This window comes from Hyla sarda, chromosome 2 (assembly GCF_029499605.1).
Source record: "Hyla sarda isolate aHylSar1 chromosome 2, aHylSar1.hap1, whole genome shotgun sequence".
NCBI lineage: Eukaryota > Metazoa > Chordata > Amphibia > Anura > Hylidae > Hyla > Hyla sarda.
Window position 1 is genome coordinate 277,890,337 of NC_079190.1, and position 12,056 is coordinate 277,902,392.

Consider the following 12,056-nt stretch of genomic DNA (forward strand, 5'->3'; position numbering starts at 1 on the left):
TTTTATATCAACTGGCTCCAGAAGGTTAAACAGATTTGTAAATTACTTCTATTAGAAAATCTTAATCCTTCCAGTAGTTATCAGCTGCTGAAGTTGAGTTGTCCTTTTTCTGTCTGACAACAGTGCTCTTTGCAGACACCTCTGCTTGTCTCAGGAACTGTCCAGAGTAGGAGAAAAATCTCCATAGCAAACCTCTAATGCTTCAGACAGTTCCTGAGACAAGCAGAGGTGTCAGCAGAGAGCACTGTTTTCATAAAGAAAAGAACAACTCCACTTCAGCAGCTGATAACTACTGGAAGGATTAAGATTTTTTTTATAGAAGTAATTTCCAAATCTGCAGAGAGAGAGAGAGAACAGAGACACAGGCGCTATCTAAGTGCCGTGAAACCAATGTAATAGGTGTTCTGTTTCAGATCTATCGCTTTGGACAGTAATGGAAACAATAGTGAGACAGTACACTCACCTATCAGTATTGTGCATATGAGTCAGTATTCAAACATATCCCGTGGCAGCCTTGCATCCGTTCCCGGTCATCAGATGATGGCGGTACGATTCATAGAGTTAGAGGAGTGAGGATAAGGTTACCCACTGTATTTCGTCTGCAATTCGGTGCTATCGGGAGGGCTGAGGTGTCAGGGAAGATGTTAACGAGGTAAAGCCAATGAGTTTATTCCCAAGACATAAAAACATAAACAAGTAGGCTGACAACGCGGGGATGTGATAAAGCGAGGGTCTCCTCGTGAAACGCGTTGTCTGCCTACTTGTTTATGTTTTTATGTCTTGGAAATAAACACATTGGTTTTACCTCGTTGACATATGTGTCTTCCCTGACACCTCAGCCCTCCCGATAGCACCGAATTGCAGATGAAATACAGTGAGTAACCTTATCCTTACTCCTCTAACTCTATAATTTACAAATCTGTTTAACTTTCTGGAGACAGTTGATATATAAAAAAAAGTTTTTTCCTGGAATACCCCTTTAACCCCTCAAGGACACAGAGTTTTTTTTATTTAATTTTTTTTTCACCTCACTTTCTAAAAATCATAACGCTTTAAATTTTCCACCTACAGACCTATATGAGAGCTTGTTTTTTAAGCCATGAAGCACCACAACAAAAAAATTGGTTGGAGTATGCTACTCCAGTTTTTCAGCACAGAGCTGACAGGAAGACAACCAGCTCAATAACATCTGATCCACATTGTGTGCAATGCTGACTAGTTGGTCTCCGTGTTCTCCTCCAGGGTGCTAATTGTGTTTACACCTACTGGGAGAGATTTATCAAAACCTGTCCAGAGGAAAAGTTGCTGAGTTGCCCATAGCAACCAATCAGATTGCTTCTTTCATTTTTGAAAAGGCCTTTGTAAAATGAAAGAAGCGATCTGATTGGTTGCTATAGGCAACTCAGCAACTTTTCCTCTTGACAGGTTTTGATAAATCTCCACCAGTGACAGTGTTTACACCTGCTTGGATCATCACCGGGGTTCTCTCGGTGGAGGTGTCTACTTTACCAGCCACTTTTTGCTTAGTCCAGGACATGAGCCATTTCTTCTTCTCTTGCGTGGTCTCAGGTCCATATTTGTGGGACAGTTTGAAGAGCTGAGTGGCTTTCTGCAAGTCCAGGGCTTGGGTAAACTGGTTGATCCCAGGAGAAACAGTGGTGGCGGGGTGTGTGGTGCAGGGCAGATGTTGTTACCCTAGGGGAAGATGGCATTAACCTCTTGTATTTGTGATGCCAGGGTGTGGTTTAGCCTATAACCACCCGAAGGTATACCGCTGAATCCTGGGCTAGGAAGGGGGGGAATAAAGACTCCAATGCCAAGTTACGGACAATGGTAGCTTTACTGAAGGTAGACAGTTTGTTAAAGTCTATACAGTTCATCCAGGGCCCAAGGAGGTGATCAGTGACACAGAGACCTTAAGGGCTTGCTGGGACTTGTAGTAGGACTGGACAATTGAATGCAGACCACGCAGACTTGACAGATGACAGGGACTGACTTGACTCATAAAGCTGTGACTTTAGCTTACTTGAATTGTTGGTGGCTGCAGGACTTGATTTTGAGGCCTCCAACACTCTGGACACACACACTAGGCACGACTGCTCTGGACCTCAGCTTAGCAGAAGCTAGCTCCACCCAGGGCTTATATGGGGGAGACTAGCAGGGAGCCCATAGGTCACTCTTGGGATCACCTGGTCACTGGTACCTCCTGGGTAACAATCACATGATATATCACATGGTATAACTCTTAAAACAACATTACATTGTAAAACATATTTACAATGTGGAAACAAGTGCAGGGGGCCTTGGGACAGTGAAGGAGGCTGCCTGACAGGACAGCAGGAGCACGGGGTAACACCTCCCGTACTGGGCCACCACAGAACCTTGAGACCTTTGTATAGGATGAATCTTTGGCACTGGAGCCGGACGTAGCACAGACTTTTTATGAAGCCGGTGAGATCTCTGTTGGGTTGAATGTTCTGACCAATTTGAATGTTCAGGCCAAAGTTCTCTGGCACCTTCTGGAACAGTAGGTTCACTATTTTCTTCACTTCAGCCTTCTTGACCACAAATGGGTCCAGAGCCACCTCCTTCCCCTTGGCTTTTTTTTCCTTTTGGCATGGTGAACGTGGATAGGGAAGCGTATCTTACTATTATAATAATTATTCATGCCAAGTCCTCCATAGTGAGAGCTCTTTTCAGCAGCTGTGTGTTGTAGTGAGAAAGGGCCTTCATTAAAGGGATATTCCTAGCAGCCAATCAGGCAGTGATTGGCTGAGCAGGCAGGTCCTTCTCCAAGCTCTGGTCTTAGAAGCAGGCAGAAGACAGGGGCAGTGGAGGATCGGGAGCAGACAAAATGGGAGCTGCAACAGTACCTGCAGGGGACCCGTGATAGGTAAGTGTAGCTTGTTTTCCTATGGCCCCAGCAATATAGATTTGTATATATTTTTTAATCTCTGGAATACCCCTTTATTAATGTAGAACATAAGAACAGGAATCGTTATGCTATTCCCATGCTGTCTAGGCCCTGGCTGATTTCTGCTTCCTGATATCTGCTCTTAACACCAGGAAATACCCAGTCAGCTGATCACAGACCACAGTAGTGACCGGCTCGGACAGGGATGGCTGTGCAAGCATTCTCACCCATTCACTGTGGATCCAAGTGCCTAGTACCTCTGAACCACAAAACATCTTTAGTTCTGCAAGGTGATTTACCACTAGTTTTACACATTTGCCTTAGAGAAAGTGTCCTTGTTGCTTGAAGTAAACAATTTGTTTTCTAACCTGCACGAGAGAACCATATTGTGGCACAACCTTATGATGCTCCTTTGTGAAATAGGCCAGAAGGCACCTTAATTGGCATACAGCGCACGTGTTTAAACACCAGCCCAAGCAAGAGTTGTGTCTTTTGTTTAGTGGGTGTGACAGCTGTGCTATGATTATCTCTTATAGATGTTCTCTATAGACTGATGCCAGATGCGCCTTAGAAGGGTTTTACGATTTCAGCAAATAAAGCTACATGATATAATGGGGGCAAATTTACTAGCCAGAATTCTAGCACAATTTGGTGAAGATTTATCAAAACTTGTGCAGAGGAAAAGGGGAGCAGTTGCCCATAGAAACCAATCAGATTTATTCTTTTTTTCAGAGACCTCTTTAAAAATTAAAGATGTAAACTGATTGGTTGCTATAAGCAACTGGTCCCCTTTTCCTCTGCACAGGTTTTGATAAAAACTTGTGCATATGCTGGACACCAACCACACTGTTTTAGACCAGTGCTTCCCAACCAGGGTGCCTTCAGCTTTAAAAAAATAAATAAAAAATCCAACTTCTAGCTTTCGGCTGTCCCAACATGCTGGGAGTTGTAGATTTGCAACAGCTGGAGGCATCCTTTTTGGGAAACACTGTTTTAGGGCTTGTTCACACAAGCGGATTTACATTCAAACTTGCAGTGTGTTTCCCACTGTCAGTTTGAAAGGGGCCGTCTCTCTGTGGGCTGGCAGCAGCGGATTTCCAATGTTAAATATTCGACACAGATCCTGTTAACTTTAATTGGATCTATGGCGGAATTTCCGCTGCAAACATTCCCCCGCACAGCCCACAGTAAGCCTGGCCCCTTTAAACTCGCAGTGGGAAACACAAGCACTTTTTTCCCCCTACAAATAGGTGTGGTTTAAAGGGGTATTCCGGCCAAATACATCTTATCCACTATCCAAAGTTCCAAAGGATACATCTTATCCCCTATCCAATGTCCAATGTCTGATCGCAGGGGCGATCTCCATGCAGCACCTGCATTCATGTCTATAGGAGGGGGGTGACGCCCCCCAAACAGACATCTTATCCCCTATCCTTTGGATAGGGGATAAGATGTATTTGGCTGGATAACCCCTTTAAATATTTACCAAAATTGAGCCAGAATTCTGGGGCAGAATTCTAGCATAAATTAAAGGTGCGTTCAAATGACCAACATGGCAGCAGGCTCTCCACGGGCTATCTGCAGCAGATTTTCAGCAGATTTTCAGCAGTGTATTTCTGCGGTGAAAAATCCACCGCAGACCCTATTAATTTAATGGGGCCTGTGACGGATTTATGGCAGCAGAGATGCCGCTGCCTAAAATTTCCTGCAGAGAGCCTGTTCTCTTTCAAACTCGCAGTGGGAAACACACTGTGAGTTTGAAAGTAAATCCGATCAGGTAGCACACCCTAAGGGTACGTTCAGACGAGCGGATCCACAGCGTATTTTACACTGCAGATCCGCCGCTGAAGGACCCCTACAGGGTGCTTTTAGATGTGCCTGCTCGGAGCGGCAATACGCTGCTACGAGCAGACACGCTGCTGCGATTTGCAAGTTGCTGCTCATGCGCGGTGTACTCGCACACATCGTGGCCCCTCCCCCTGCTCCCTAAGCTAGGCCGAGAGCGGCCATGATGTGCGAGTATACTGCGCATGACCGCAGTGACTCACACTTCGTAGTGTGTCTGCTCGTAGTGCTCTGAACAGGCACCTGTAAAGGCAGCATACAGCGGTCCTTCAGCAGCAGATCCGCAGCATAATACGCGCTGGGGATCCGCTCGTCTGAACGTACCCTAATAGTCTAAACTTAGCAGAGACAGACTAAAAGTGCACCAAATTTGTCAAACAGCCGGAGCCACTATGATAAATCTGGTACATTTTTATCCTGTCTAGTCTAGGTTTAAGCTTGTTAAGAATTAATTTAAACATGCACATTAGATTAAAATTGATGAAATTGGAAAATAACAATCAAAACCATCATTTGTTGAGCAAAAATTAAAGGGCTTATCAGTGAAAGAATTTTTTTTTTGACCCTGGGTGCTGCAAAAAACAAAACAAAAAAACAATGGCGTACTCACCTTCCCCGACTCCCCACTGCTGCCATTCTCAATGGCTCTAGGTGAACCACCTCAGGGCATTTCCTGAATGAATGGCACATGAAGGGAAGCAGTACGAAGCAGAGAGCACCATAGACCGGGAGCTCTCAGAGCGATAAAGGCGGGGATCGGGGAGGGGGAGTATGCTTTATTTTTTTTTATTTTTGCAGTACCTGCTTTCCTTTCTACAAAGTTCTGTCCTCAGACAACCCCTTTAACACCAAACAATAGTTTTAGCTGACTGAGGACCAAGCCAACTGCCATCACCTGAAAAGAGGTTGGACAAGTTTGAAATTTTGGAAGATATTTTCTGAATGTTCCAAAAAAGATCTTTCATTCAGTGTTATTGAGCATGTATGGACAAAATGAACAACCGCAACAGCCAATATGGACTTAAACATATATGGTTGCATCTATGAAATGATTTTTTACTATAAAATCATTTGTTTAACAGTTGTTCAACCATCAATCTACTTCTAGGTAATGTGTGTACACCTTTAAGTAAATCTGCCCCTTTATGGATCCACTTCTGACTTTGGCTCAAAAACTGCAGTGGCAGATATCCAAAAACTGCCAGAAAAACCCCAAGTGGAAACATAGCCTAAGGATGAAAAGTTATCATTGTCGTGATGAGTACACTGGTTCGGCTTGTTACAGATAGGCCACATAGCAGAAAGGCCGTGGATGTTCCGTCTGGATTTACAGAATGTATCAACAAAGAATTGACCTCTAGTACTAATTTTTCAATCCGCAGCATTTCTCTTTGTGGATTGGACGCAGCGTTGAGTTCAATAGAGAAGTCCAAGTGTAGATTTTTCTGTTTATTCCCATGTATCCCTCATGGCTTTAGGGAAAGTTGTTGAACGCCATTATTAAACAACAGATCTTCTTAATATACTGATTGCAGAATACTCCTTTAAGCTTTGAGACATGAACCCCAGTTTTTGAAACACAAACATTTTGGAAAAACAACAACATTGTTTCCTATTACAACTAAACAAAAATATTTTTTATTACAGTACTTTTTATTTAGGAATATAAATATATACGTGACGCATGCATTCACTTCTATACAGTGTATTTGAGAATATGTATCTTTAATCCTTATTTTTTTTTTTAAGTACCAGTAATGTATTTTGTGCATGCAAACATTTCTAAACTGGAGCTTTTATTTTCAGAATTTAAGCTTCTGAATGTATATATTTTATCTGAAATGTTATTCTGAATTCATCTGGAAAATTAAAAATCCCATATACTTTTGGGGGAGCAAACAAAATGGAAGCAGTGATAATGTGTTACTGTCTCTTTAAGAGTATGTTTCTGCCGAACTGATTGCACCCAGTGCGCACGTGCAGAACCCTCCTCCCCACGCATGCCTGTCTGCTTAGTTCCCGCCCTTCATGTTCGCGCTTGCGTGCTTTCCCGGGTCTACGGACTGAACCATCCCATCAATTAGATTGGGGAGGTTCAGACCGAGTTATTAAAAGCGTTCCGTGTCCGTTGGCCGTCCACTGGGATTTCCTGTATAAGTTCTAGGCAGATAAATTGTGGTTGACTGCCCCCGGCTATTACGTCTTGTAGTCTTCCTGTCTAAACGGCAGGTGTGTGAGCGCTACCTAGGACATTTTCTATTCCCCTCTAATTGCTATGGAACTGTCTTGACCCGCCCACCTCTCACCCCCCCTGCGGAGTGTTGCATTTGGACGGGTCCGGGGCCGACATGGCGGAGCGGCGGGATACAGAACCCGGGTTGGCCGGGGGGTAAGGACCGGTTTGCAGGGAGGGGCCTACCGGGGGGAGAGCTCGTGCTGTAAAAGGGCGGGCTGGGAACCATGGGCTCATGGCTGCACAGCTCTGTGTCTCCCTGTGTGTGTGACCCGCGCTGCACCTAGACACTTGTGTGCACTCCTATGGATGTGTATTCGGTGCAGCACTGGGCTCATTGAGTTGTGAGGATGGTGGCCTCATGTGCATGTTACGGGCCAGCAGACATTGTATGGTGCTGCATCCCTAGTGCAGGGAGAGTGCCATGTCCCCTCAGTGCATAGGTACAATGCTGCACATGGACGGGCCCTGCCTCTGGGCATTGTATGTGGGGGTGCCCTGGACATCCTCTCAGAGTGGACATTACATGCACCCAGCTGTATGCCTGCTTAGCCTCTGTGCACACACTGCATCCTCTCAACTATTCTATTGTGGTGGTAGGAAAGAAGCTCCTACAGCAGTGTTCCATAGTGACTTGTATTGCTATATAAAGCAGTTTGTCACCTCTGGTATAGGTTCCATATTGAGAGGGTCATATTGGCAGCATTGGGTGCACATGGAGGCATCTGTTATCATTCATTCTAGTCCAGTTTGATCAGACAATGAGCATAGCTTTAGCTTGTGTCCTGAAGCCATATGTTTAACTTAGGGAAGGCCCCCCCAAAAAGTGTTACCTTGAAACATATAGCACCTCTGTATTTCTTAGCACTGTACCCAGCTTGTAACCCCTTCATGTCTCCAAAGAAGGCTCCCAATACATTTTCTATGCACTTAAAACAAGAAGGCATACCCCCCCCCATTACTGTAGATCTGAAGGGGTTCATTCCCTGATGCTTTTCTTTTCTTCCTGGTTCCTGTGATGTTTAGGTAGAAAATGCCCAGTGATTGACAGATTGAGTATTTCCTGGGACTGAATTACTTTAGAATGACATCAGCGTTTTGTTTTTAATGCAACTGCAGGTATATGAAAAAAAAATTTCATCTGGAAGACCCTTTAAGTAATTTAAAGAAGATAAAAAAGAACTTCTACCTTACCAATCCCCTGTTGCCACCTTGGGAAGCCACTGTTTGCCATTGATGATGTGACGTCATTGCTGCAGTTGTCGCGTGTTGTCAATACATCTTTGTTAAAGATGAGTGAAGAGAGATCAGTAGGTATGGGAATGGCAGGGGATTGGTAAGGTGAGTATCATTCCTGCCTTTTTATACAAATATAACTTGTTTTCAAAAGAAAAATGATGGGTTTGGATATCTGGGTATAAAGGCAAACTACATTTCCTGGAACGAACAGTGGCTGCCAAAGTTAAAATTGTCTGTCGAGGAGGTAGAGCTTTGCTTCTCTAAGTGCCCCAGCCTTGCCCTCTTCCACTCTTGTCCTCCCCTCCCTGTACACCCAGGGCCCTGTACATCAGTCAAGGGGAGGCTGAGAAGGGCTGCTAGGCTGTGGCACTTGATCAGCTCGGCTCTGCCTCTATGGCACTTAAAAGAAAAAAGGTAATTTTAAAAGTGTAGCAGCCACGATGAGTCTCAGGAAAGGTATAGTTTGCTTTGATATCCTAACAGCTATCTGCAGTGTCTGCAGCTCTTAGGCCAAGTGTACATTACTGTTCTGGGAGGTCCATTTGCAGAGCTCCATTTGCAGACTCAGTTAAACCACTTAAGGACGAGGGCAATTTTAATTTTTGTGCTTTTGTCTTTTCCTCCTCTCCTTTTAAAATCCATAGCTCTTTTAGGCTAGGTTCACATGGATGTTATCTCTCGTCCCGCTATTCTCCTGTCCATACTAACAAACGGATGAAAAAGGATGCCATTAGGTGGAATCCTGTTGCATCAGTTTTTTTAATCTCTTTAAGGCTAGGTTCAGACTACGGAATCTCCGCATGCAATTCCGATTTGAAATTTCAGGTGGAAATTCCGCTTGCTAAAATGTATAGTGTAGTGAATGGGTTTCCATTTATAAATTCACACTGCGGAATTTGTGAACGGAAAATCTGCTTGGAAATTTTCGCCTGAAGAATGGCGGTGCTCTTTCTTCAGGTGGAAATACTTACGGAACACAGTGCAGTCTATTGGAGACTGCAGTGTCTGTGTGGTCCTAGCGCCGACTGATTGTCGGCGCTGGCCGCACTCGGAAACTCAGCGCAGACATTTTCTGCCCGGAGATTCCGTAGTCTGAACCTAGCCTTATTGTCGGTTTTTGGGAGAAAAATGCTGCATGCACGGCCTTTTCTCCTGCAAAAAAATAAATAAAAATGAAACCAAACTGGTGCAAACGGCTAACAAAGGATTGTTAAAAAAAAAAAAAAATCCCATTGATGTCAATGGGATCTGTTTAAAAATGTTTTGAAAGCTGTTGGAAAGAGGCTTGGAAGGGAATTACGGGACAGACGCCGTATGATTTTTTTGCGCCACCAATTGTACTTTGTAATTACCTCTTAAATTTTACCATAAGGTCCCTTTTCACACTACAGTTATGTTACTGCATTCTGACATCCATTATTCAGCAATAACGGTCATGAAAAACTGGATAAAATAACTGAATACAACTGATAATAACTGATGACCAATTTTAATGGACATACTCTCAAAAACACGGACATGTGCCATCTGCTATCACCCGTTATAATCCGTTATTTTATGTCCGTTATTTTATTTCCATGTGACTTCCTGGTTGTAATGCTGTACTGAGCATGCTTAATACAAAAAAACGGACAATAACCGATAATAACCGATGTTTTTTGTGAACATCTGTTTCCCATAGACTTCAATGTAAATTTTAATGGACGTTATTTCACCTTTATTTTTGCCGGAACAAAAATTAGTGCATGAAAAGTCTTTTGTGCCGTCAAAAATAACGGAGATTAGTAAAAACGGACATACCTGATGCAAAAGGATGGTCAAAAAATCCCATTGACATGAATGGGATTTTTTGACGGACGTTTTCAGGACTATTTGACGGGAGTAATGATGGAAGTTTTTTCAGGATGATACCTCTAGTGTGAAAGGGGCCTAAGATGTACCATGATACCAAAGAAAATATTTGTGGGCGAAAATGTATAAACTTAAATTTTGTAACTTTTAGGGTCTTTGGTTTTTACGCAGTGTACTTTATGGTAAAAATTAGGGATGCACTGAAATTTCAGCTGCCGAAAATTATCATCTGAAAATGCCGCTTTTGGCATTTTCGGGTGATGCATTTTTGTGCCGAAAATTTTGGGCGGCCGTGACCTAAATGACACAGGGCCTACAGGTAGAGATGAGCGAACGTACAGTGATTCAATTCGTCACAAACTTCTCGGCTCGGTTGCTGACTATGTCCTGCATAAATTAGTTCAGCTTTCAGGTGCTCCGGTGGGCTGGAAAAGGTGGATACAGTCCTAGGAAAGAGTCTCCAGCCCACCGGAGCACCTGAAAGCTGAACTCATTTATGCAGGCTAAAGTCAGCAAACGCCGAGCTGAGAAGTTTGTGACGAAACGAATCACTGTAACTTCGCTCATCTCTACCTACAGGTACAGCCTGGGTGCCAGGGACTGAGCACCCCAGAACACGCCTGTACGCCCTGAGTCCCGCCGCGGCTATGTTGCGAGTGCAAGAGCTGTGCTTGCATCATAGCCCGTAGGTAATGGTAGAAATTGTAGGTGGCTGATGTTTTCACGCTGATGACATCATGAGCTGCGCCTCGTGAACCGCTTCTGGTAGCCCAGCTGACAGGGAGCTGTCTGCTGCTGAGCTACGGGACCATGAGCTTTGTGGATGAGGTGGCCAAGGCGGTGTCCGTGGGCTCTGAGTGGAGGAGGTCGCAGGGGGTGAGCTGTGAGTTATCCACCATAGTGCGGCAGCTGCTCTGGATCATACCCAGCGGCCATCTTCATAAGAGGGAGCCTGGGAATATATAGTGCAGTGTTTCCCACCAGGGTGCCTCCAGCTGTGGCAAAACTACAACTCCCAACTTGCCTGGACAGACTTCAGCTGTCAACGCATGCTGGGAGTTGTAGTTTTACAACAGCTGGAGGCACCCTGGTTTGGAAACTGATAGTGTATAATCCTCCTGGATAGAGTACCCCCCATAACAGTATATGGCTTATACTGTGAGGGGTACTTTATCACTATTATAAGCCATATACTCTTATGGGGGTACTCTTACTGTTATGGGGGTATTTATCACTGTTATATGGCTTATAACAGTGATAAAGTACCCCCATAACAGGATATGGCTTATAACAGTGACAGAGTAATGGCAGAAGTCCAAAAATATAGATTATCATAAAAAAAAATGAAGTATAAAAAAAAAAAAACATCAGAACTAGAATGGTACCAATAAAAACTACAGATCACAGCGCATAAAATAAGCCCTCATAAATCCCTGTATATATAAAAACTATATTTAAAAAAAAAAAAAAAGTAGGTGGTGCAATGTGTTTTTTGGTTCCGGTTTTCGGGCAAACATAGCCTAAAATTTCGGTTTCAGTTTTAGCCCAAAATTTCCCTTTTGGTGCATCCCTATTAAAAATAATATATTATCTTTATTCTGCAGGTTGATGTGATTAACACAATACCCAATTTATATAGTTTTTCTATTATACTACTTTAAAAAAAAAGCTTGCATTTTTTTAAACAAAATTCATATTCATAAAATTGTTCTTTTCTGACCCCTATAACTTTTTTTTTTACACTTTAAGTCCCCAAAAGAGACTTTGATATGCAATAATTGTGTTGCATTTTCTATATACGGTAATGTTTTGCCTATTATACAGTGTGATCGGCTATCCACTGATCTAGCCTGGCTAAGACAGGCTACATCAGTTAGGATAGCAGCAGGAGGCAGGTAAGGGCACCCTCTTCCACAATTTTTGCCACAGAACCCCCGCAATCACGTTGCGAGGGTTCCGTAAGCCCTTCTGAGT

At 43.6% G+C, this 12,056-nt stretch overlaps 1 protein-coding gene and 1 long non-coding RNA gene across 2 annotated transcripts in view; both read left to right on the forward strand.

Annotated features, from left to right (window-relative positions):
• The first annotated feature begins 1,444 nt into the window (after positions 1 to 1,444).
• Positions 1,445 to 6,644, forward strand: LOC130356135 (uncharacterized). Its single transcript, XR_008888790.1, has 3 exons — positions 1,445 to 2,893; positions 3,067 to 3,204; positions 5,868 to 6,644. It is a non-coding gene; the product is annotated as an uncharacterized LOC130356135 (long non-coding RNA).
• A 360-nt stretch (positions 6,645 to 7,004) lies between these two features.
• Positions 7,005 to 12,056, forward strand: part of ZMYM4 (zinc finger MYM-type containing 4) — a 118,427-nt gene continuing 113,375 nt past the window's right edge. Inside the window, 1 exon segment of the mRNA XM_056557205.1 lies at positions 7,005 to 7,148. The gene's annotated coding sequence lies outside the window, so the exon portion shown is untranslated.